Source organism: Myxocyprinus asiaticus, chromosome 4 (assembly GCF_019703515.2).
Source record: "Myxocyprinus asiaticus isolate MX2 ecotype Aquarium Trade chromosome 4, UBuf_Myxa_2, whole genome shotgun sequence".
Lineage (NCBI taxonomy): Eukaryota > Metazoa > Chordata > Actinopteri > Cypriniformes > Catostomidae > Myxocyprinus > Myxocyprinus asiaticus.
In genome coordinates, this window is record NC_059347.1 from 30,778,918 (window position 1) to 30,801,809 (window position 22,892).

At 38.6% G+C, this 22,892-nt stretch overlaps 1 long non-coding RNA gene across 1 annotated transcript in view; it reads left to right on the forward strand.

Moving 5' to 3' along the window:
* Positions 1-22,892, forward strand: part of LOC127438569 (uncharacterized) — a 93,270-nt gene that overhangs the window by 36,839 nt on the left and 33,539 nt on the right. The window contains exon 3 of the long non-coding RNA XR_007896760.1: positions 17,286-17,336. This is a non-coding gene — a long non-coding RNA (uncharacterized LOC127438569). The remainder of the gene's footprint in view (positions 1-17,285; positions 17,337-22,892) is intronic.

The following is a 22,892-nucleotide window of genomic DNA, read 5'->3' on the forward strand; positions in this document are numbered from 1 at the left end:
GTTTGCTCGTTAAGCAAATTCAAGGGGATCCACAAAGGGTCCAGTGATGTCCTTCAGGTGGGCCAACACCAGTCTTTCAAATGACTTCATGACCACAGACATCAGAGCGACTGGTCTGTAGTCATTAAGTCCTGTGATTTTGGGTTTCTTTGGGACAGGGATGATGGTGAAGCATTTGAAGCAGCAGGGAACTTCACACTGCTCCAGTGATCTGTTGAAGATCTGTGTGATAGCATAGATCTGTGTGTGGTCAGCATAGGATTTTAGACAAGTGGGTGAAACACCATCTGGGCCCTGTGCTTTCCTTGTCTTTTGCTTCTGGAAGACTCGCACACATCCTCTTCACAGATCTTAAGTGCAGGTTGAGTAGCAGGAGGGGGGAGGAGGGTGGTTGCAGGAGGTGTTGATGTTTGTGTGAAGTGAAGGTCAGAACGGGTGTGGGGTGTGAGACTGGGCTTTTCAAATCTACAGTAAAACTCATTCAGGTCATCAGCCAGTTGTTGATTCCCTACTGTGTTGGAGGATGGTGTCTTGTAGTTAGTAATGCCTTTCAGGCCTCTCCACACTGATGCAGGGTCGTTAGCAGAAAACTTGTTTGTCAGAGTAGCTTCTTTTAGCCACTGTAATCTCTTTTGTCAGTGTGTTTCTGGCCTGATTGAACAAGATTTTATCCCCACTTCTGTAAGCATCCTCTTTGGCCTGACAAAGCTGCCTGAGTTTTGCTGTAAACCATGGTTTGTCATTAAATAAGTCCCAGTAGGAATGCATATATCCTCACAGAAATTGATATATGATGTCACAGTATCTGTGAGCTCATCCAGATTGGTGTCTGCAGCTTCAAAAACACTCCAATCAGTGCAGTCATAGCAGGCTTATAGTTCCAGCTGTGCTTCATTGGTCCATCTCTTTACAGTCCTAACTACAGGTTTAGCTGATTTTAGTTTCTGCCTGTAGGTCGGAAGAAGATGAATCAGACAGTGATCAGAGAGTCCCAAAACTGCTCTAGGGACAGTGCATCCTTTAATGTTGTGTAGCAGTGATCCAGTATATTTCTGTCTCTGGTGGGGCTTGTAATGTGCTGTCTGTATTTTGGCAGTTCACGGGTGAGGTTGGATCTGTTAAAATCGCAGAGAATGATAATAAGTGAGGGAATTGTTGTTCCATGTCTGTGAGCTGATCAGCCAGCTGTTGCAGTGTTGCGCTCACACATGCTTGTGGAGGAATATAAACACTCACCAGAATAAAGAGGAAAACTCCCGCAGCGAGTAGAAAGGCTTACAGTTGATAGAGTGCTTCCAAATTAGTACGGCACATCTTCTTTAACATCTGTACACCAACTTTCATTGATGTAAAAGCATGTCCCACCGCCTCTCGTTTTCCCATTTAACTCAGCAAGTAGTTTGAAAAGTCCTTGTTTGTATGGGTGAGGAGATGTAGTTTGTCCGTTTTGTTAGGAAGAGAGTGGAGATTTGCTAAATGAATACTCTGCAGCGCTGTTTGAAAGCCCCGCTGTCAGAGCTTGACCAGCGCACTGGCTCGCCCTGGCTTGCGTCTCATAGCGCACTTGAACAACACAGCTGTGCCTCCTACTAAAATGTCAAGCAAAACATCCGAATAGTCAAAAACTGGGAAAATATTGTCTGGAATGTGCTTCTGAATGTTCAGCAGTTCATCCCTAGTAAAACTGATTGGAAAAAAATTACTAAAGACAGGACAAACAAACAAAAGAATTGGAGAGCTCCACACCGAGGCTGCCATCCGCGGCACCATCTTGTATCATCTTGTAATTGTGGAAAGCGATTAAAATTACATAGGCAAAAAGGTGAATGAGAGTGACAGGATGAAATAAATCTATTTGTTAGGCATGTTAGGCCAGCAGAGAAGGCTTTGCTGGCCCTGAGAATTTGCCACTGCGTTTATTTGTATTGATCCAATAAGCAGTCTTCAAATTTGTACATAGAATTGTTAAAAAGCTGTGAATTTCAGTTTGTAAATAACAATATTCAGGAACTTTATCTAAAATTAATAAGGGCTAATAAATAAATACTAATACAACAGGCTGGAAAAACAGACATTTATTCATTTGAATATTCTATATATTTTGTATGTATTGAAACTTAAAACCAGTCAATGCTGAAGAGCTGCTAAGAAGCAAGCTTTTTTTTACATAATGTTCTCTCTCAATAAAATATATAAATATTTAGTTTATAGGATTATGTTCTACCTAAGTTTAATGGTGCAACACTCAAATATTTAGTAGTGCGTAAATTGGGACTTAGTGCCACAACTAGGCTAAGTTGTAACTTAGGTGCAACCGGCCCCCTGTTAGACCAGCATGAATTTCCATGCCGGTCCAAGCTGGTTCATTCAGGTTATGATCTGGTCTACTACCAGGGTCTTTCTGATGAAACTAGTTGACCAAGAGAGGCTTGCTGGTGCTTGTTTTTTGTGTATTTTATTAATTTAATTTCAGTTGAAACCAAAATGCACAATATTTTGGTAATATTTTAGTAAGAATTGCTGAAGATTGAACACAGTCAAGAGATAATGCTGAATACAACAATGTATTTTACATGTACTTTGAATAGCTCAAAATCAGTTCAGTTTACATTCAATATGCAAAGACACAATTGGTCAGTAAGAAAAAGAGGCCATCTATTGTACAGTGTGATTAGGGATCAACTTTTGTTTCTTGTAATACAGATTATAGCGTATATATATATTTTGAAAGCTGAACAACGAGTCCGTTTTGATTTGTGATGTGTAGTGTAGCTGGTGTACTCCCATAAAACAACTAAATATTTAGACCAGCAAAAATAAGCATTTGTAAAATTTAAAAAGGATTTGCAGCTGAGAGGATGAAGGGATGAAATAAATGCCCCCAATCTCTGGGATTTGATTGACTGATTAAATATCTTTCCTTTGTGTTAATGTAAATGTATAGTGGATTGCCTATAGGTCAAGCCAGACGCGGTCAGTTCAAATCTAAGTGATGACACATTGCACTCAACACCAAACTAATAAAAGAGGTCAGAGGCCACATACTGATATATTAACATGTTTTACTCCTGTTAAAATAACAGCATGCACAAAAGCGTTACATCACTACCAGAGAAGGCTGAACACATAATAAATGCATTGACGCGTCACTGTAATTTGATTGGCCTTAAAAAATCAGCATGTGTGCTAGGCTGCATTATTCAGGTACGAGTGTGCTACCCTGAGATGCTAAAAACAGGCAAACAATTGATTTTCCCCTTTTTCATGTCACAAGGGTACTAGAGTTTAACGGACCCTCATTATGCCAATGCATGCAGTTGTGGTGTTTCACACACTGTTCTCTGCCAAGACTCTACTCCAGCTGAGTAAGAATGGGATGGCTGGCTTTATTAGATGTCTGTAAGCTCCCGCTGAGGTCTGTTCGTTGTTTGCTACTGTGGCAGTAGCTAAGATTATCTACAGCAACCTGTTTGTTTACAGGTTGGTTCTTTACTTGTGGTAAAGAACCAACGTTATATGTTCCATGCCAGGGTGAAATTGTTTCCTGACCAGTACACTATTAGATTTGTTTGGCTGGCATAGCCCGGCTGATACAGGGAACAACAGCACAATTGCTTTTGTGATATTGCTTTTATACAACGGTTCAACAAACAAGTAAATAATATTAAATAACTTATGTTTCAGACAAAAATTGGCCAGTTACTTTCTTCTCCGCCTGTGAAAAGAGCTAAAAAATGCCAGATCATCAAGCACAACTTTCTACACTGCTCTCACACTAGTGGAGTTTCGTTCATAAACGAATCAGTGTTTTTGGATGAATCTTTTAAGTGAACAAAATGTTTTTTAATAAATCAGTTAGGTCATTGATTAATGACACACTCGAAACATAAAACAGTGGTTTTCAAATTTATGATGCTGAGGACCCCCAAATGTAAACAATCCCCTTGCAAGGAACCCCCTTCCTAAAATATAACGCAAGCTATAAACATTAAATTTTCATGTATAAAGACCCAGAGAAAAAATGTAAGCATGATTATAAAGGCAACATGTTGCTTGCAAAAATTAAACAATTAGCTTTTACATTGCCATTGTCCTAAAATAAAAACATTTTAAAAATATTATCTGAAAATATTTAGTTTATGCTTTCCCCCCACTATTAGAGTAACAATGGATATATAAACCTGAGGAGTAACATGTATTTATTTATTTATTTATTTACATTTTCTTCTCTGAAATTTTCATGGACCCCAGTTTCAAAGCCCCTGGCATAAAAGACACTCATTTGTTGCCACCTACTGGCGTACATGTGCAACCTCCAGAAATGATCACTGAACGAATCAGGAAATGAAATCAAAATGCATAATAAATCAAAATCCTTACCACTATTTGGAAACTCACAAACAAGGACAAGTGGAGTCATACAAATATTAAAGCATCCCAGTTCCGTTGTACTGTATATCAGCACTCATGGAACGCAGCTCGTCTAATCAGATTCGAGGACCAGAACTAAATGTTGTATATCACAATATTAATACGTTACGTTTGGGGTGATCAGTTAAAAGTGAATGAACTGTGTGTGTTCTATGCTTGTAGAAGATGTAGGAAAGATTTCAAAACTATGCTCTGTATCTGTGGCTTTTTTTTTTTTCCTGTTTGTTTTCCTTTGCAAATTTGGATGAGGGCAGATGGGGTCTACATAAAGGGAATAGTCTTAATCACAATCTAAACTACTGCTGGAGTACACACACACACCTTTTATTTTTTCAGTAGCAGCTGCTCTCCACTAATGTGGGAGGTTGCGTTCACCAATGACACAACATAAACATGGCCAATGTTACCACAGTGGGTAATACTGAGTTACCATAGGCCAGCTTAATCCTATGCCTATCCTATATTTATTTTACTTCAAAAACACCACTGTTAAGAAGAAACTCCACTGTAATTTTTAGCAGCACTTATGCCGGAGTGTTATTTGCAGGTGTTGGGGACATTTTAAAGAGCTTTTCTTTTAAGACACTTTCATTGTAATGCTTGTTGTTTTACATTTGACTGAATCATAAAATAACATCATTATATTCCTCAATAATTAGGCGCCTTGATGTTGCCAACCAATGGTCATTCAATCAAAAACATAAGTGTTCATTATTTTGTAAAACAACAATATATTTACATTTATCCTTGCTTAATTGATCAAAATACATTTCCACTAAACAGTTATTAATCTAGCATTTAAATGATAGAAATAACCAGGTCACAATCACAAAGTTTTTTCTCTAAAAGCCTGGGCTTTAGCACTAAGCTATAGACCAGTTCAAGGATGTAAACAATAACAAAGAAATTAGAATGCTACTGTGCATGTCTTGCCCTGAATCATTTCTGGTAAGCTGCATTTTTATAACCCAGAACTGTCAAAGTAAAATGACTAGCGTGTACTTTTAGAGTTTAGCTAAAACAGAACAAACAAGAAATGTGCAAAAATGAAAAAAAATAAATAAATAAATAAAAAAAACAATGAGGTGTCATTACTGGATCCTTTAACACTCTGAGTCAACAAATTTTCTCAAAGAACATCAAATGTTTACCTGAAGTAACTTATACAGACGTGTTGTTTATACTGAGCGTGTCTATGCGAGAGAGGTGATAAAAGTGTATCGTAGTTTAGATGCTCACAATTATTTCCTCAGCGGCTAGGTCGGGAATATTGGATCACTCCTATTTTAATCAATTAAGCTGTTAATGCTGTAAGCACGTGACTTGCAGTCAAGGTAAGTTTTTTTTGTTTTGTTTTTTAGTTATAAAAAAATGTTCCTTGTGTGTCTCTTTCTTCTGTGATAGCTTTAATACTACTCCAGCTACTCTCAGATCTTGACAGTGCAATACTGCAGACATTATTGACTTTTGTGTGACAAACTGCTTATGTTGCTCATTGGTAAGTCGCTTTGGATAAAAGCATCTGCTAAATTACTAAATGTAAATGACTTGCGTAGCTTCATTCATTATAATGGGAGCGATCTATAGTCACTTTTAGAACCCGTAAAGAAATTCTCTGACTTAAATTTTCAGTTAAAATCTAACATTCAAACTTACTATTAGTTGGCAAAAATGTCATTCACCAGATAAGATGTTTGCTACAGAGTCACATGACGTCATGCGAGAAGCAGACGTGTGAGCGACTAGCCCTGCACACTTTGCTAGTGTTTTAATTATTTCCATGTTATAATCCGGTGAGATTCGATACACCCAGTTACATATTTGCTCTTTGAGGTAAACATGGCAAAGAAGTCAAAATCCTCAGACTCTGGAAACCTCTGACGGCCCTGCAAGCCAGGGACTCAAGTTGGAAGGCGTGACGGGAGAAGACATCCAGCATCAACTGTCCAAAATCTTGGTGATGCTGATGAAGTTTGTTGCTGACTTGGAGGATCTCGCTGTAAAATCGATCAATTATGGCAATGGAAACAAAATTCTCTGAATTGGTCACAAGAGTGGCAGATGTTGAGAAACGGATCAATTATCTGGAGTCATCGGAAATGGAATTATCCGCTAATCCGCCCGCGTCCAACTTGGAACACATATTGGAAAAATTGGAAGATCTCAAAAATAGGAATCGAAGGAACAATATTCGGATTGTTGGAATTCCTGAGCATAAAGAGGGCAGAGATATGGTGAAATTCCTGGACAAGCTCTTCCCGAGTCTGCTCAAAATAACAGGCCATAAACTGGAAATCGAATGAGCTCACAGAGTCCCTGCTCATAGATCTGCTGAGGGAGAAAGGCCCGATCAATTCTGGCCAGATTTCTGAGATCATCCGATAAAGATCTCGTGTTGCGCCAGATGAGGAGCAAAGGAAAACTTTCTTGGAAGAATCACAATATTTTCTTGTTTCCAGACTTTGCAAATTCGATGAGAGAAGCGCGATCAGTTCAAGGAATGTAAGAAACTCTTACATCAACGAAGATCACTTTTGCATTGATGTTTCTGGCCAAACTGAGAATAGACACCAAGGACGGTCACAAAGTATTTCTATCTCCCAAGCAGGCACTGGCTTTTATAGAATCTATGGGTGAGTAAACCATTGCGTGTTTCTCTTGTAAGTGGACTGACTCGCTGTTCAGTGACTTGACTGTCTAAGGAAGCTGGGCACCATTTTTGTTTCTTTTTGCGTTGGCTCTGCCTAGCGGCTGGAGTTTGTTTTGTGGCATGACACTTCTCCTTCAAGAAACTTTTGCATTGATGGAAGATCGCTTTTACACTGAAGTTCCCGGCCAGATAGAGAATGGACACTATAGATGACGGCAAAATATCAACATGCTCACAAAGAGGATGTCTTTTATAGAGTTGACGGACTGAGTAAGTCATGGTGTGTTTTTATTTTATTTTTTTTTACGCGGCCTCCGAGTGAATTTGACTCACTCAATACACACTTGATCAACTGAGGAACCGGGATGCCTGTTTTGTTTCTTTTTGTGCTTGCTCCGCCTAGCGGCTGGAGCTTGTTTTGTGGAATAACTCTGCTTCGGGACAGTTGTGGATGAATCTGTTCGTTCTTTGTGCTTATGCCTCCTGTTGGCTGGAGTTTGTTTTTGTGGAGTATATTTAAGGGACATTAGAATGATTACGTCATCTGCCATACTCATTAACAGCCAGCTCACTGAACACTTGGTTGTCTGTCCGAGGAAACTGAACGGCTTTTATATCGGCTGGAATTTGTTTTGTGGAGGAACACACCTTCGATACAATTCTGTGAATCTACATGTTCTTTGTGTTTATTCTGCCTGTTGGCTGGGGTCTGTTTTACAAAGTATTTTCTGTTATGTCATTTTGCCTCACAAAATTTGTGCAGAAGCACCGGACTTGAGCAATCCGATAGCAAAGTTGTCACGGGGGTTCTCTTAGGCATACATAGACCTTTTGAGTTTAGAGGGATGGACGCCGGTTGGCGCTGTCGTGCGTGGGGTTAATGCGCACGTTTTTCTTTTTTCTGTTTGTTTGGTTCGGGGTTTGATTGTTGCACTAATGGGGAATGTGGTCTGTATAATCTTGTTTTTGACACACAGATTATTTTTTATTATATCAATATGTCAAATGTTAATATAAGTAGGTTATCTCTCTCCACATGGAAGTCCCTCATTTCATCTGTTGTGGGTTGCTCAATTGGAAACATTTTAGTCTCCGATCACGCCCTGGTGAGTTTAGAGATGTTGCCACATACAGAGAAAAATAAATCATATAGTTGGTGCTTTAATGTATCCCTTTTGCAAAATCCTGATTTCCAACAAATGTTAAAGACTGAAATCAATGTTTATATGGAGACCAACTGGTCCTCAGTATCCTCTGTGGGTGTGGCTTGGGAGGCACTTAAGGTGGTTCTTAGGGGTCAGATCATACAGTAAGCCTCATTCACCAAAAAATCCAAAGCACGTGAACTCGTGAAGTTGGAAGGGAATATTAAAAGTTGATGACTGAGCATAAAAATTCTCTTGATTCTGAGATAACCTTGGAGGAGCTAGGTGAGGTAGTTAAGGCCCTGCCTACTGGCAAGTCTCCTGGGCCAGACGGTTTTGCCGCTGAAATTTTTAGATCTTACGCTATAGAATTGGACCCACTTTTATTAGAAGTTTATACAGAATCATTAAAGAATGGAAAGCTTCCTCCAACCATGACACAAGCCCGGATCAGTCTGATTCTTAAAAAGGACAAAGATCCAAGCAAGTGTAAGAGTTACCGTCCAATTTCCCTGATCCAGCTAGATGTAAAAATGTTGCCAAAAATTTTGGCTAACCGATAAAGTTATGACATCTCTTATACATATAGATCAGGTGGGGTTTATTCGGGGCCATAGCTCTTCTGATAACATTAGGCATTTCATCAATATCATGTGGTTAGTGGCGAATGATCGGACTCCGGTCGCTGCCATCTCACTTGACGCTGAAAAGGCATTTGATATGGTAGAATGGGATTATCTTTTTTAAGATTTTGGAAATATACGGGTTCGGGAGTACATTTATTGGTTGGATTAAGTTACTTTATAGACACCTGGTAGCGTCGGGTTAATAATTTCAGATTATTTTACTTTGAATAGGGGCACTCGGCAAGGTTGCCCTCTTTCCCCATTATTGTTCTGTCTTGCCCTGGAACCATTAGCAGCCGCGATAAGAAAGGAGGATGATTTTCCAGGGGTGGTGGTGGGAGGCATGCCGCATAAATTTTTGCTTTACGCAGATGATATTTTATTATTCGTCTCTGACCCTTCTAGATCTATGCCTTGCCTCCACAGAATTATTAATTCTTTTTCTAAGTTTTCTGGATATAGAGTCAATTGGTCTAAATCCGAAGCTTTGGCTCTGACAGCATACTGCCCAGTAACAGCTTTCCAGCCAGGTGCTTTCCAGTGGCCCAAACAGGGCATTAAGTATTTGGGCATTTTATTCCCAGCAAAATTGTGTGATTTATTTAGTTAATTTTGACCCCTTAATAAAATGGTTTTCAAGCAATGTGGACAGGTGGGCTTCATTACATTTATCTATGATTGGGAAAGTTAATGTTATTCAAATGAATTGTATTCCAAAATTAAATTACTTGCTGCAGTCTCTCCCTGTAGATGTCCCCCTCTCTTATTTCAAGCAATTTGATAGCATAGCAAAGTCCTTCATTTGGAATGGTAAGCATCCCAAATTACATTTAATAAGTTACATAGGCTGATTGACAAAGGTGGGCTAGGCCTACCCAAGATTTTTATTTTATTATTATGCATTCGGTCTTAGACATTTGGCTCATTGGTCGCTTCCACCTGAGAGAGCCCCTCCCTGGTTCTGTCTAGAACAGGAAGTTCTTGCCCCTATTTCGCCATTGCAGAGCCTTTCTATCAAATTAATCGGAGAGGTTAAGTTACATCCCATTATCCCGCATTTGCACTCGGTATGGACAAAAGTGTCCAGGCTGTTTAATTCGGACATTTTTTTTAAATGTTGCCTCGAGCATGTGGCTGAACCCCAAATTATGCATCAACAAGTCCCCTTTTTGCTGGTCAGAGTGGATTGGGAGGGGGGTTCTACACCTGGTGACCTATATGAGAATGTAGTGTTGAGATCCTTTCAAAATTTGGTTTAACTTTTTGGGATTCCTAGATCTCACTTCTGTAAGTATTTACAGTACAGCTGCGCCACCTGCTCTGTACTGTTTTTGGGAGTGGTTTACACCCCCCTAAAGCGGCAGATACTGTGGGAGTGGTGATTACTGCTTTTGGAAAAGGTCATGAGGCATCAGTGTATTACTCCCTGCTAATTCAGTGTCTGGGGGAACGGAACTTCAACTTCTCTTAAGAGATAATGGGAGAAAGATCTAAACTTGGCATTGGAGGAGGGAGTGTGGGTTAGGATTCTAAAAAATGTCAAATCTGCATCTAGAGATGCAAGGGTTCGCCTTATGCAATTTAAGATTTTACATAGAGTCTATTGGACCCCCTCTAGATTGCATAGGCTTGGTCTTAAAAATACACCCACCTGCTGGCGATGTCAATCAGAAGATGGAGACATAACCATTGTCTTTTGGGGATGTGTTAAGATTCAAGAGATTTGGTTGAGGATTCAGAGTTTTATGTGCAAGGTTTTGGCCTCTCAAATTTTATTTTGCCCCAGACTCTGTATCTTAGGAGATGGGGCAGTCATTAATTTGGAAAATAATCACGTGAAAAACTGGGTCCTAACTAGTATTTTGATTGCCAGACAGATCATTTTAAGGAGTTGGAAGTTGGCTGGAGCGCCCCCATTTCAGGAGTGGTGTTCAGAGATGGCCAGAGTGGCAGCTCTTGAGGAGGGGGTATCCAGAAGACTGGGGAGGCTAGACCTGTTTGTGAAGAATTGGGGCAGATATCTGTGTTTTTTGGAGGGCTCTCGGGGAGGGACAGTGGAGAGAGAGGTTTAGGGGATGTGTGTGATTTAGTTTATTATTTATTTTATTTTTTTAATTTAATTTAATTTATTTATTTATTTATTTTTGTTGTGTGTTTATAATTATGTGACCACTGGGGTGTTGTTGGGGGTCGGGTGGGGGTAGTGAGGGTTAAATATTGATTCTGTATGTATGTTCTGCTGTTCATATTTAATAGATGAATCAATAAAAATGTTAATCACAAAGATGTTTGCTACAGTTGTTAATAATGCACGTATCCAGCCATCTCACTTCATTGCAGTGGTTCATCCATCCACATGTGGTTGCTTTTTCAGAAATCTAAACACTTTAATTTCCATTCCAGGCATACAGGGAGCATTCAGCCACCGAACAACATGGTCCAAATTTTAATAATGACATTCTGTTACAATCGTATTAACGTTAATAATGTTAATAACATGAATCGTTTTAAAGGTCACTATGAATGAAGCATCTCCTGCTGTTGTTTTGAATGAGTTTGACAACTAGCCAGAAATGCTCAAGGGATAAAGATGTCACTTCCTTAAACTGACGAACAGTCCTTGAAATGGTCTATATTCTTAAATTATGATTTCTGAAAAACAGAACACTCCAGGAAGACTGATCAACAATTTCAAACAGCCAGACACCCTTCAGATGTCTGAAGATTCATTTAGATGTTTGCCCTCAGACAGAGATTTTGAAGTCAGTGCTTAGCATCGATTCCGACCTGTCTGTCCATGAGGGAAAGTCTAAATATGGAAAAATAATCTCATCTAATCAGAATTTATAGTCTGAACTATCTGTTTTATAATCTCTTTTCACTTTCCCCGTCATACTCATTGTATGAATTTCAGTTCAGACAGCCAAGTTTGTTCCATGTTTACATTGCCAAATAAGCAATCACATTATTTATTTATTTTAAACCCACATAAAGGTGTATCAGCTGTTTCATATATTGGTTCTTACCCTGCAGTGTGACCTGATAAACTCATAATCAGCATGATTAGTTGAATTTGTTAAGCTTACCACTTTGAAGTTTAGGTGGCAGTTGAATGGGGGTGTGTGACAAAGTCTCTAACTTTCTTGAGTTCTTTCTGAAGGAGGAAGCGGGAGCCGGGTAAACAATCCAACGTGAGATTTATTTCTACACTTTTCAGCATCAATCAACAAACTGCTTTTCAGCACAACATAAAATGCATGAGCACACAGTCAGTGTTGTGCGTCTCTCTCTCTCTCTCTCTCTCTCTCTTCTCCGGCAGTCTGGACACCATTTTTATCCCCCTCTAATTCTCACTGAAACACCGAACAGCTGTTAGAGACAATTTCCCACAGGTGTCAATCCTTACCGTTCTCCTCCTGGCCTCGCTCTTCACAGACGTCGCTAGGCCATGGCCATATCACCACAGGATGATTTCAAAGGATTTAATTGTGCTTGTCTTTGTTTGTCACCATGTTTGAAGACTTTTTAGTTGAATCTTAAATTGTGTGAAATTCTATTTGCTTAGATAATATGTAGGCGAGTGGTGTACATCTGTTTTTCACTATGGCAGAAGAGGAAATCATCTGAATGATTAGAGGGGGCTGGTGCACCTGTGACAACAGCATGGATTCCCCCAGTGTTTGGAATTAAAGCAAAAAGCCTTCCAGACACTGCTGGTTCCTTCATTGCCAGAGTCTGATGTTACTATGAGCAAACAGTGTGTCTGGTTCCTGGCTCCTGTGGATGAAGGGTTCTCTTTCTGCCCTTTAAACTGTTCTTTTTCTTTTTTTTATTTTTTTTATTTGGAATGCCCAATTCCCACTACTTAGTAGGTCCTTGTGGTGGTGCACTTACCTCAATCCGGGTGGCGGAGGACAAGTCTCAGCTGCCTCCACTTCTGAGACAGTCAATCCGCGCATCTTATCACGTAGCTCATTGTGCATGACACCGCAGAGACTCACAGCACAGGAGGCTCATGCTTCTCTCCGCGGTCCATGCGCAACTTACCCCGCGCCCCATTGAGAGCGAGAACCCCTAATCGTGACCACGAGGAAGTTATCCCATGTGACTCTACCCTCCCTAGCAACTGGGCCAATTTGGCTGCTTAGGAGACCTGGCTGGAGTCACTCAGCACACCCTGGATTCAAACTCGTGACTCCAGGGGTGGCAGTCAGCATCAATACTCGCTGAGCTACCCAGGCCGCCGTTTAGACTGTGTTCTTTGCATTGCTGAAGATTATGAAGATTATCAGAAAACTTGAATCTTGCCTTCGGACATACACAGTATTGTTGTAGCAAACATAATTTGTTAAACTCAAGTTCACTAACTGTAAATCTACAAGTATCAAAGGGTTAGCTCACCCAAAAAATAAAATTCTGTTGTCATTTACTCACATTCTTGTCATTCCAAACCTTTATGACTTTAATTCTCCAGTGTCACAGGAAGATACATTTTGAAAAATGTTAATGATACTCTTTTACCCATACAATGCAAGTGAATGGGGACTGAGGCTATCCATCCAACATTATGCTTAAGTCTCCTTTTTCACTTGGTTGAAAGAAAGTCATATTGTACAACATGAGGGTAAGCAAATAATGACATAATGTTAATTTTTGGGTGAACTGTGCCTTTAAGAACCTAGTCTACACAAGACTGATTAGCATAAATATAGTATATAAATGTTTATAGCCTGCTGTAGCACTCCAGTACCACTTGTACTGAATACTCCACTTGGAACTTCTAAAGGGGACCTTGCAACAATAACATTTAATTTGTTGTACGTGTACTGTATGTTACATGTGCTTTGTATATTGAAAACATTCTTCAACTGCTACTACTACATAACTGTTCAATACTTGTACATTTTTATATGTATATATCTATAGTATACAGTGTATTCATAAAGTATTCAGACCCCTTCATTTTTTTCCACATTTTGTTATGTTGCAGCCTCATGCTAAAATGCTTTAAATTATTATTTTTTTCACATCAATCTACACTTCATACCTCATAATGACAAAAGCAAAAAACAGATTTTTGATAACTTTGCAAATGTATTAAAAAGAAAAATCACATTGATGTAAGTATTCAGACCCTTAACTCAGTATTTAGTGTAAACACCTTTGGCAGCGATTACAGCCTCAATTCTTTTTGGGTATGATGCGTCAAGCTTTGCACACCTAGATTTGGAAATTTTCTGCCATTCTTCTCTGCAGATCCTCTTAAGCTCTGTCAGGTTGGATGGGGATCGTCGATGGACAGCCATTTTCAGGTCTCTCCAGAGATGTTCGATTGTGTTCAAGTCTGTGCTCTGGCTGGGCCACTCAAGTACATTCACAGAGTTGTCCCTAAGCCACTCTTGTTTTGTCTTGGCTGTGTGCTTAGGGTCAATGTCCTGTTGGAAGGTGAACATTTGGACCAGCACTCTGGACCAGGTTTTCATTAAGGATATCTCCGCTACTACCACCGTGCTTCAATGTTGGGATGGCATTGCACAGGTGATGAGCAGTGCCTGGTTTTCTCCAGACATGACGCTTGGAATTGAGGCCAAACAGTTCAATCTTCATTTCATTAGACCAGAGAATCTTGTTTCTTGCAGTCTGAGAGCTTCCGTCTGGCCACTCTGCCATAAAGCCTATAACGGTGGAGTGTTGCAGTGATGGTTGTCCATCTGCAAGTTTCTCCCATCTCCACACATGATATCTGGTACTCAACCAGAGTGACCATGGGGTTCTTGGTCACCTCTCTTACCAAGACCCTACTCCCCGATTGCTCAGTGTGGCTGGGTGGCCAGCTCTAGAAAGAGTCCTGGTTGTTCCAAACTTCTTCCATTTAAGTATTATGGAGGCCACTGTGCTCTTGGGAACCTTCAATGCAGTTAAAATGGTTTGTATCTTTCCCCAGATCTGTGCCTTGACACAATCCCGTCTCTGAGCTCCTCAGGCAGTTCCTTTGACCTCATGGCTTGGTTTTTGCTCTGATATGCATTTTCAGCTGTGAGACCTTAGACTGGTGTGTGCCTTTCCAAATCATGTCCAATCAATTGAATTGGCCACAGGTGGACTCCAATCAAAGTGTACAATCATCTCAAAGATGATCCAGAGAAATGGGATGCACTTGAGCTAAATTTCAAGTGTCATAGCAAAAAGTCTGAATACTTATGTCAATGTGATATTTCAGTTTTTTTCTTTTTAATAAATTTGCAAAGTTATCAAAAGTCTGGTTTCAGATTTTTTTTTTTTTTTTTTTTTTTTGGGGGGGGGACAGCAGCTGGTGGAGTATCTGGCCGGTGGAGTGGTGGCTCAGCAGTTAAGGCTCTGGGTTAGACCAGAAGGTTGGGGGTTCAAGCCCCAGCACCACCAAGGTGCCACTGTTGTGCCCTTGAGGGGCGCCATATCATGGCTGACCCTGCGCTCTGACCCCAGCTTAGTTGGGATATGTGAAAAAAAGAATTTCACTGTATATATGCAAATAAAATGTATAATGTGTGACAAAATAAAGGTTTCTTGGTGGACAAAATTTTTCAAATAATAATCATATTTTAAAATAAAATTGTTTCAGTGCTTATTATTTTTAGGAAATAATAATAAAAGATTATTATGCACTACTTGTGCCAAAAAAAAAAAATATATATATATATATATATATATATATATATATATATATATATATATATATATATATATATTTTTAATAATTTCAACTTTTAATGAGACTTTTATTTTTATTTTTTTCACTGCTAAACGGTTACACCACATGACATTATTTTTAAGCCCCAGAAGAAAACAAATATATCAAAATGACTTTGAACTCAGTAATTGAAAACATGTTTATCACAGAAGATGTATTCAAATAATTGTATTCTGTGAATTGCATTTGCAATGTGTTTTTTGAAAAACGTAACAAATCTGCACAAAAAATTAGTGTCATTGACCCTTATTTAGTTTACGCTGTCTCTAAACATATTCTGAGCTTGAGAATTAAGGATTTAAAACAGGATGCGGAACTAAAAACAGATTATAATCAATAAACCGATGAATGATTTAGCTCAGATTATACATTGGGATCACATATATTCCAGCAATGCCAAACTTTTGATTTAGTCCACATGGATTACTCTGACCAAGCCAACCACAATAAATGCAAGATAGGACTTGCAACTGAAGTATTTTGCAGGGCTGTGGGGATTGTTAGTGTAGCCCATTGTGATTCCAGCCATTGTATTAGTGAAATTGTTTTACTGTAATTACATGCCTGACTTGTTTTGCTTGCCTGTTCTATCATTTTCTCGTTCTGTGCCGTGGCTACCGGGCTATGTTGTTTTGATAATTGCTTTAGATCACTCACCAATGGACTTGCAGGGTGAGGCCTTTTCTGCTGTTTTGTCTCAATTGTTATTTAAAGGTCTAGACTTTAATTAGCCAAACAAGCTCCTTTTCTGCTTTGCCTACATTACAGTCATATGATTTCCATTCATTCAATTCCGCTCTTTTATTATGGTCATTATTCATCGGCCACAGTCATTAAATATCAGAGGTGTTGTTATAATCGTAGCATCCTGTGTTCTGCATAACAGCCTCTGGAAATGTGTTGTGCTAGGGAATATGCCCTGAAATCCTTTCAAGTTAACCTGATTTAATCATTTTTCACTCTTATAGACTGAAGATAATGATTGCTTAATTTTTTTTTCTGGAATTATGCTTTGTGTTTGAGTACAAAATGTTCATTAAACAGTGCCTTAAATTATTCTCTGCATTCTCATGAGTCCTCAGCATCTGTCTTGCAGTGTTATTATTGAAATCATGTCACTTTTGCAATATCTTGGCAATATCATCAATATAATAGACATGACACATTCCAGGAACTCATTTGGATGCTAGAATAAGGTCCATAATACTGTTTGCATAGCAGTATAGGCAGTTGCACATTAAAATACTTCTGTATTATGCAAAACATGATAAATAATTCATCACGCAAAGTGCAGTGAAAAGAAAATGATGCAACAGTCAACAACTTTTAAAAAAGCTTTAATATTATGAAAATTTCATATAAAATTCACATTTAGAAGAAAAAAAAAATAAATAGCATTTGCCAGTATTTTTAACTCAGTAAACAAACATTACATGAGTGAAGGGAAATCTGAGCTTGAGATCTCTGCATTCAGTAACTAACTTTGTTTAATGGCTTTGTATCAGCTTCTAATCTGGTTTGTATGCATCTTCTCTGCTTATTTGTGATCTTCTGAACCTTGATCGTGACAACAATCATGTGATCTTTTCATTTAATTAGAAATCAGTTAACTTAATCATTTTAGATGTTGCTCATGACCTCTCTGTCAACTATGGATTGTGCTGACATTTCCTCTGTTGATTGATTTCAACCTTCTTTTGCAGCCCACCATATTTGGGACACTGATTGAAAAACCGCTGGGGGATCACAACTCAGTAAGCAAACAATACATTCTCTGTTCTGTGGATATTAATGTTTGAAGATTCTAAAATATCAGAACATTATATGATGATATATGATCTAGCCTTCATGTAGTTTCCTTATTGTGTGGTATTCTTGCATCCTCAGTTACTTCACCAAACATCTGGACATTTGCAACAAAACTAACTGACTGATTTTACTGTCACTGAAAATGTTTCTTTCAGTTAACCAACATATTGTTGCTGTAAATCCTGGGATTGTGTTTGATTTTTTAAATTGAGACAAACTTTTGCTAGAAAAGGGGTGCTCAACAGGTGTGTTGCGACTCAAAAATCAGTTGCGGGTCTGTTCTGTTAGGGTCACAAACAACAGGATAGAAACATCTCTATATTCAAATAATGAAATGCATCTAAGCATAGTGAGGATAGAAAAATAAATATACTCATCATTTTTTTAAAGGGAAGAGAAACAGCTTCACATCCCTTTAGTTGTTGATGTCAAAGGCCGTGCATTCAGTAAAACTTTATGGTATTTTGGGGTAAAACCATGTATGCATTTACAAAATTGTCATCCCAGATGTGTATGACTTTCTTCAGCAGAAGAATAGAAGAATATCTCAAATCTGTAGGTCCATACAATGCATGTGAATGGTGACCAGACCTTTTATAGCTTCAAAAGTCACATAAAAGAAACATAGAGGTAATCCATAAGACTTCAGTGGTTAAATTAATATCTTCAGAAGCGAGATAATGTGTGGGTGAGAAAAGCCTTAAGTCCTTTTTTTTTACTCAAAATTTCCACTTTCACATTTACATCTGAAAGTCACATGTCGTGCCTGTTTAGTTTCACTTTCACATCTGAAAGTTAAAGTGGCGATTTAGAGTAAAAAAAAAAAAAAAAAAGGACTTAAATGTTGTTCTGTTTCTCTCCCACATTATATTGCTTCTGAAGATATGGATTTAAACACTGGATTCATATGGATTACTTTTATGTTTCCTTTTTGTGATTTTTGGAGCTACAAAGGTCTGATCACCATTCACTTGCATTGTATGGACCTATAGAGCTGCGATATTCTTCTAAAAATCTTAATTTGTGTTCTGCTGAAAAAAAAATAAAAACGTCATACACATCTGGGATGGCATGAGGGTGAGTAAATAAGACAATTTTCATTTTTGGGTGAACTATTTCTTTAATACAGTCTATGTTTGATTTTATGGACATTTTTCTTACTTTTGTACGATAAACAATTGATACTGTGTTGAGTCGCCAAATCTTTCCTGAAGCAAAACCAGTTGAGAAACACTAGATAAGACAAAAGTAACCTATTCACCTTAGTATTAGTCAGCCAGAGCTGAAAAATAATTCCACAACAGCTCAAATATTTCAGTAGTGTTAATTAAATGTTCTTCTGCTTGACAAATCAACCACATCACACAGAGCTGGTACAGAATCAGGAGGAGGCATGCAAAGTTTGCCAAGTATCAAATAACTTATTTAGTTTCTTATTGAGCCAAGTGCATGAGCAAACAGACAGCTCCATGCACATCGCAAATAATCAAATTGTAATTATGGTTTGTCATGTTGCCATGTCCTTGTCCTAAGATGGATTATGATAAGACCAACTCTTTGAGAAATAAATTCCACTTAGTTTTATACAATATTCCCTCTATGCTCCATTTTCTTTTATTTATTAACCTCATACCTCATTCCATACATAAATTAGTTTTTTAAAAAACAATTTTAAATATTAAACTAGTTTTTGAGCCATTCAGAAATTAATTGAGAATGCCTTCAATTCCTTAAAGAGATAGTTCAACCAAAGATGAAAATTCTCTCATCATTTACTCTCCCTCATGCCATCCCAGATGTGTATGACTTTCTTTCTTGAGTAGAACACACAGTTTTTTAGAAGAATATCTCAGCTCTGTAGGTCCGCACAATGCAAGTGAATGGTGATCAGACCTTTGTAGCTCCAAAAATCACAAAGAAAACATAAGTAATCCATATGAATCCAGTGTTTAAATCCATATCTTCAGAAGTGATATAATAGGTGTGGGGGAGAAACAGAACAATATTTAAGTCCCATTTTTTACTCTAAATCTCCACTTTCACTTTTACATCTGAAAGTGACAGGTAAAGTGGAGATTTAGTGTAGAAAAGGAGTTAAATATTGTTCTGTTTTCCACCCACACATATTGTTCTGAAGAAATGGATTTAAACACTGCAGTCAAATGGATTACTTTACTTTAATTTCCTTTATGTGATATTTTTTTTTTTTTTTCCAATGCACATTCTAATACAACGTCCTGTGGGGTGTGTCCAATTCAATTTAAATTCCAACTCATTAATGGGAGCCAATTCTTAAATTCTAAATGCCGCCCAACCCAGGTAATTTGGGATGTGTTTTAGGTTACAGGCCCATAGCTCTTTGAAGTTTGTCATAGTTCTGACTGAGAATGCTCACAGTAGGAGATCATATTCGACTCTGTTGTTTGGGGCACCAGGCTTGCGTTCTCTGCCTAATGAAACCTGGGACAATCCAGCTTGCTCACAGACACACATGAGGATCAAGGCCTAATATTATGCTAACATATGCATGTGGAACGATGGCTTTCTCCACAGGACTGTGCTCCTGAGGCAGTCAACACATGAGATCAGTGCAGAAAGCTTAACTCCAATGAGATGAGCTTTAAGGATTAATGCAACTACAATGTGTCAAAGCCAAATAGAGTTTTTTGCAGAGCTTTGTTCTCCGCAAACTTACAGTTGTCAAATCTTATGTCAACCTTTTCTGTTGTAACGCATGATCTATTTGTTATATGGGCGAAGGCAGTTCTTGGGAGGTTTATTTAAAAAAAAAAAAAGATGCTTGTCTTAAAGGAACATTATGTAATATATTTACTGTACTAAAGCATAAAATGTCATAATACGTTATCAGAGATTTAGGAAACATGCTAAGTTGAAATACTGGCTTTTCCGAAAACAATGCTACAGCCAGTATATTTTACTTTGAAATGACCATTCCGGGCTGGAATTTCTGTTTGTTTTTTGGCCTGTGTGCGCCTGCCCACTGCCCATTTCCCAATAGTATTTTGACACCCCGGGTTGCCAGATTTGAAACAAGTTAGCAGGCGCGCTGCAGTCATGGAAGCCAACAATACATCTAGCTAATATTGACAGAGTTATAAAAAATCCACATGATCTGGTTTATAATGTGCAAACATAAACATTGCAAACATATACTTTAGCTGATCAACTTACAATGTAAGGCTTGTTGCTTGCCATTGTCAGTTTGCTCGTCCTGTTCCGTGTCCTCAACCTGGCAACCCGCATGAGCTTCGAGTCTGGGGAGGAGGGGGCGGGGGAGACATCTCTCTCCAATATTTTGAATTTGGACTGCAGTACCCATTTTAAATGCTTGATGTCAATGGTAATTATTGCTCCTTTAAAAATTATTCTTTGGCTTTTGTAGTTTAATTTGTGCAGTGTTACAGGGTGACCTTGTATTCACCTTATGAGCATACAGTATAAGCACAGGATTTTAAGATGATGTGTGTAAATTTTGGGATGTTAGAATACTTTCTCCCATCCCATATTAAAATGCAGAGACAACTATAAACGAACCATGGGTTGATTTCCCTGAAAAGTGTAAACACTGTGTCTTTCAGCCTGTATCGCTTTTCATCCATTGCTTGATTTGTTTGAGCGGCCCATCCAGCCTGACACAGCAACACTGGTTTAATAAACAGTGTGAGTTTGGAGCGGGACTATCTGTTTTGTATCTGTTTTCTGATCAATGGAAGACAGAGGGTGGTTTGAAAATACAATGCATTCATAAAATATTCAGACCTCTTCATTTTTTTCACATTTTGTTATGTTGCAGCCTTATGCTAAAATGATTTAAATTATTTTATTGTTTTCACATCAATCTACACTCCATACCCCATAATGACAAAGCAAAAAACAGATTTTTGATAACTTTGCAAATTTATTAAAAAGAAAAAACTGAAATATCATATTGACATAAATATTCAGACCCTTAACTCAGTACTTAGTTGAAGCATCTTTGGCAGCGATTACAGCCACAAGTAGTTTTGGGTATGATCCGACAAGCTTTGCACACCTGGATTTGAGGACTTTCTTCCATTCTTCTCCACAATGGGGACCATCGATGGACAGCCATTTTCAGGTCTCTCCAGAGATGTTCGATTGGGTTCAAGTCCGGGCTCTGGCTGGGCCACTCAATGACATTTACAGAGTTGTCCCTAAGCCACTCTTGTGTTGTCTTGGCTGTGTGCTTAGGTCAATGTACTGTTGGAAGGTGAACCTTCGGCCCAGTCTGAGGTCCTGAGTGCTCTGGGCCAGGTTTTCATTAAGGACATCTCTGCATTTTGCTGCATTCAGCTTTCCTTCAACCCTGACCAGTCCCTCAGTCCCTGCCACTGAAAAACACCCCCACAGCATGATACTACCACCACCATGCTTCAACGTTGGGATGGTATTGCACAGGTGATGAGCGGTGTCTGGTTTCCTCCAGACATGACGCTTGGAATTGAGGCCAAACAGTTCAATCTTCCTTTCATCAGACCAGAGAATCTTGTTTCTCACAGTCTGAGAGTTCTTTAGGTGCTTTTTTTTTTTGCAAATTCCAAGTGGGCTTTCATGTGTCTTGCACTGATGAGAGGCTTCTGTCTGGCCACTCTGCCATAAAGCCCAGATCAGTGGAGTGTTCCAGTGATTGTTGTCCTTCTGCAAGTTTCTCCCATCTCCACACATGATATCTGGAGCTCTTGGTCACCTCTGGGGTTCCAAGAATGGGGTTCTTGGTCACCTCTCTTACCAAGGCCCTTCTCCCACGATTGCTCAGTTTGGCCGGGCGGCCAGCTCTAGTAAGAGTCCTGGTTGTTCCAAACTTCTTCCATTTAAAAATTATGGAGGCCACTGTGCTCTTGGGAACCTTCAATGCAATTTCAAGTGTCATAGCAAAGGGTCTGAATACTTATGTCAATGTGATATTTCAGTTTTTGCTTTTTAATAAATTTGCAAAGTTATCAAAAATCTGGTTTTTGCTTTGTCATTACGGGGTATGGAGTGTAGATTGATGTGAAAAAAAAAAAAGCTATTTAAAGCATTTTAACATAAGGCTACAACATAACAAAATGTGAAAAAAATGAAGGGGTCTGAATACTTTATGAATGCACTGTATGCTTGAAAGCAATGTTTATTTTTGCAATTCCATTTGGTGAGGCTAGTGTCACAGAAATTACACACTTTTAAATGATCTCTATAAAATGACATAGAAAAAAATGTCTTTAAATGTTGATTATTTACGTATTTAATTTGTTGTTGTTTAAAATGTAACACCGTGGTGTAAGAATAGACAGTCTGTAGTGTGCAAAGCCCTTTTGAAATGTAATATTTTCATATACTTCAAAATAATATGTCTGCTGGCACAGAATGTATAAAAGACCAATCAGTTTTCTTTTTATATTAAATGTCTGTTGTTAGCCCACCATGCATTTTCATATTTCTAAAGTGATTTTTTAAGAGGATGACATGCACAGTGGCCA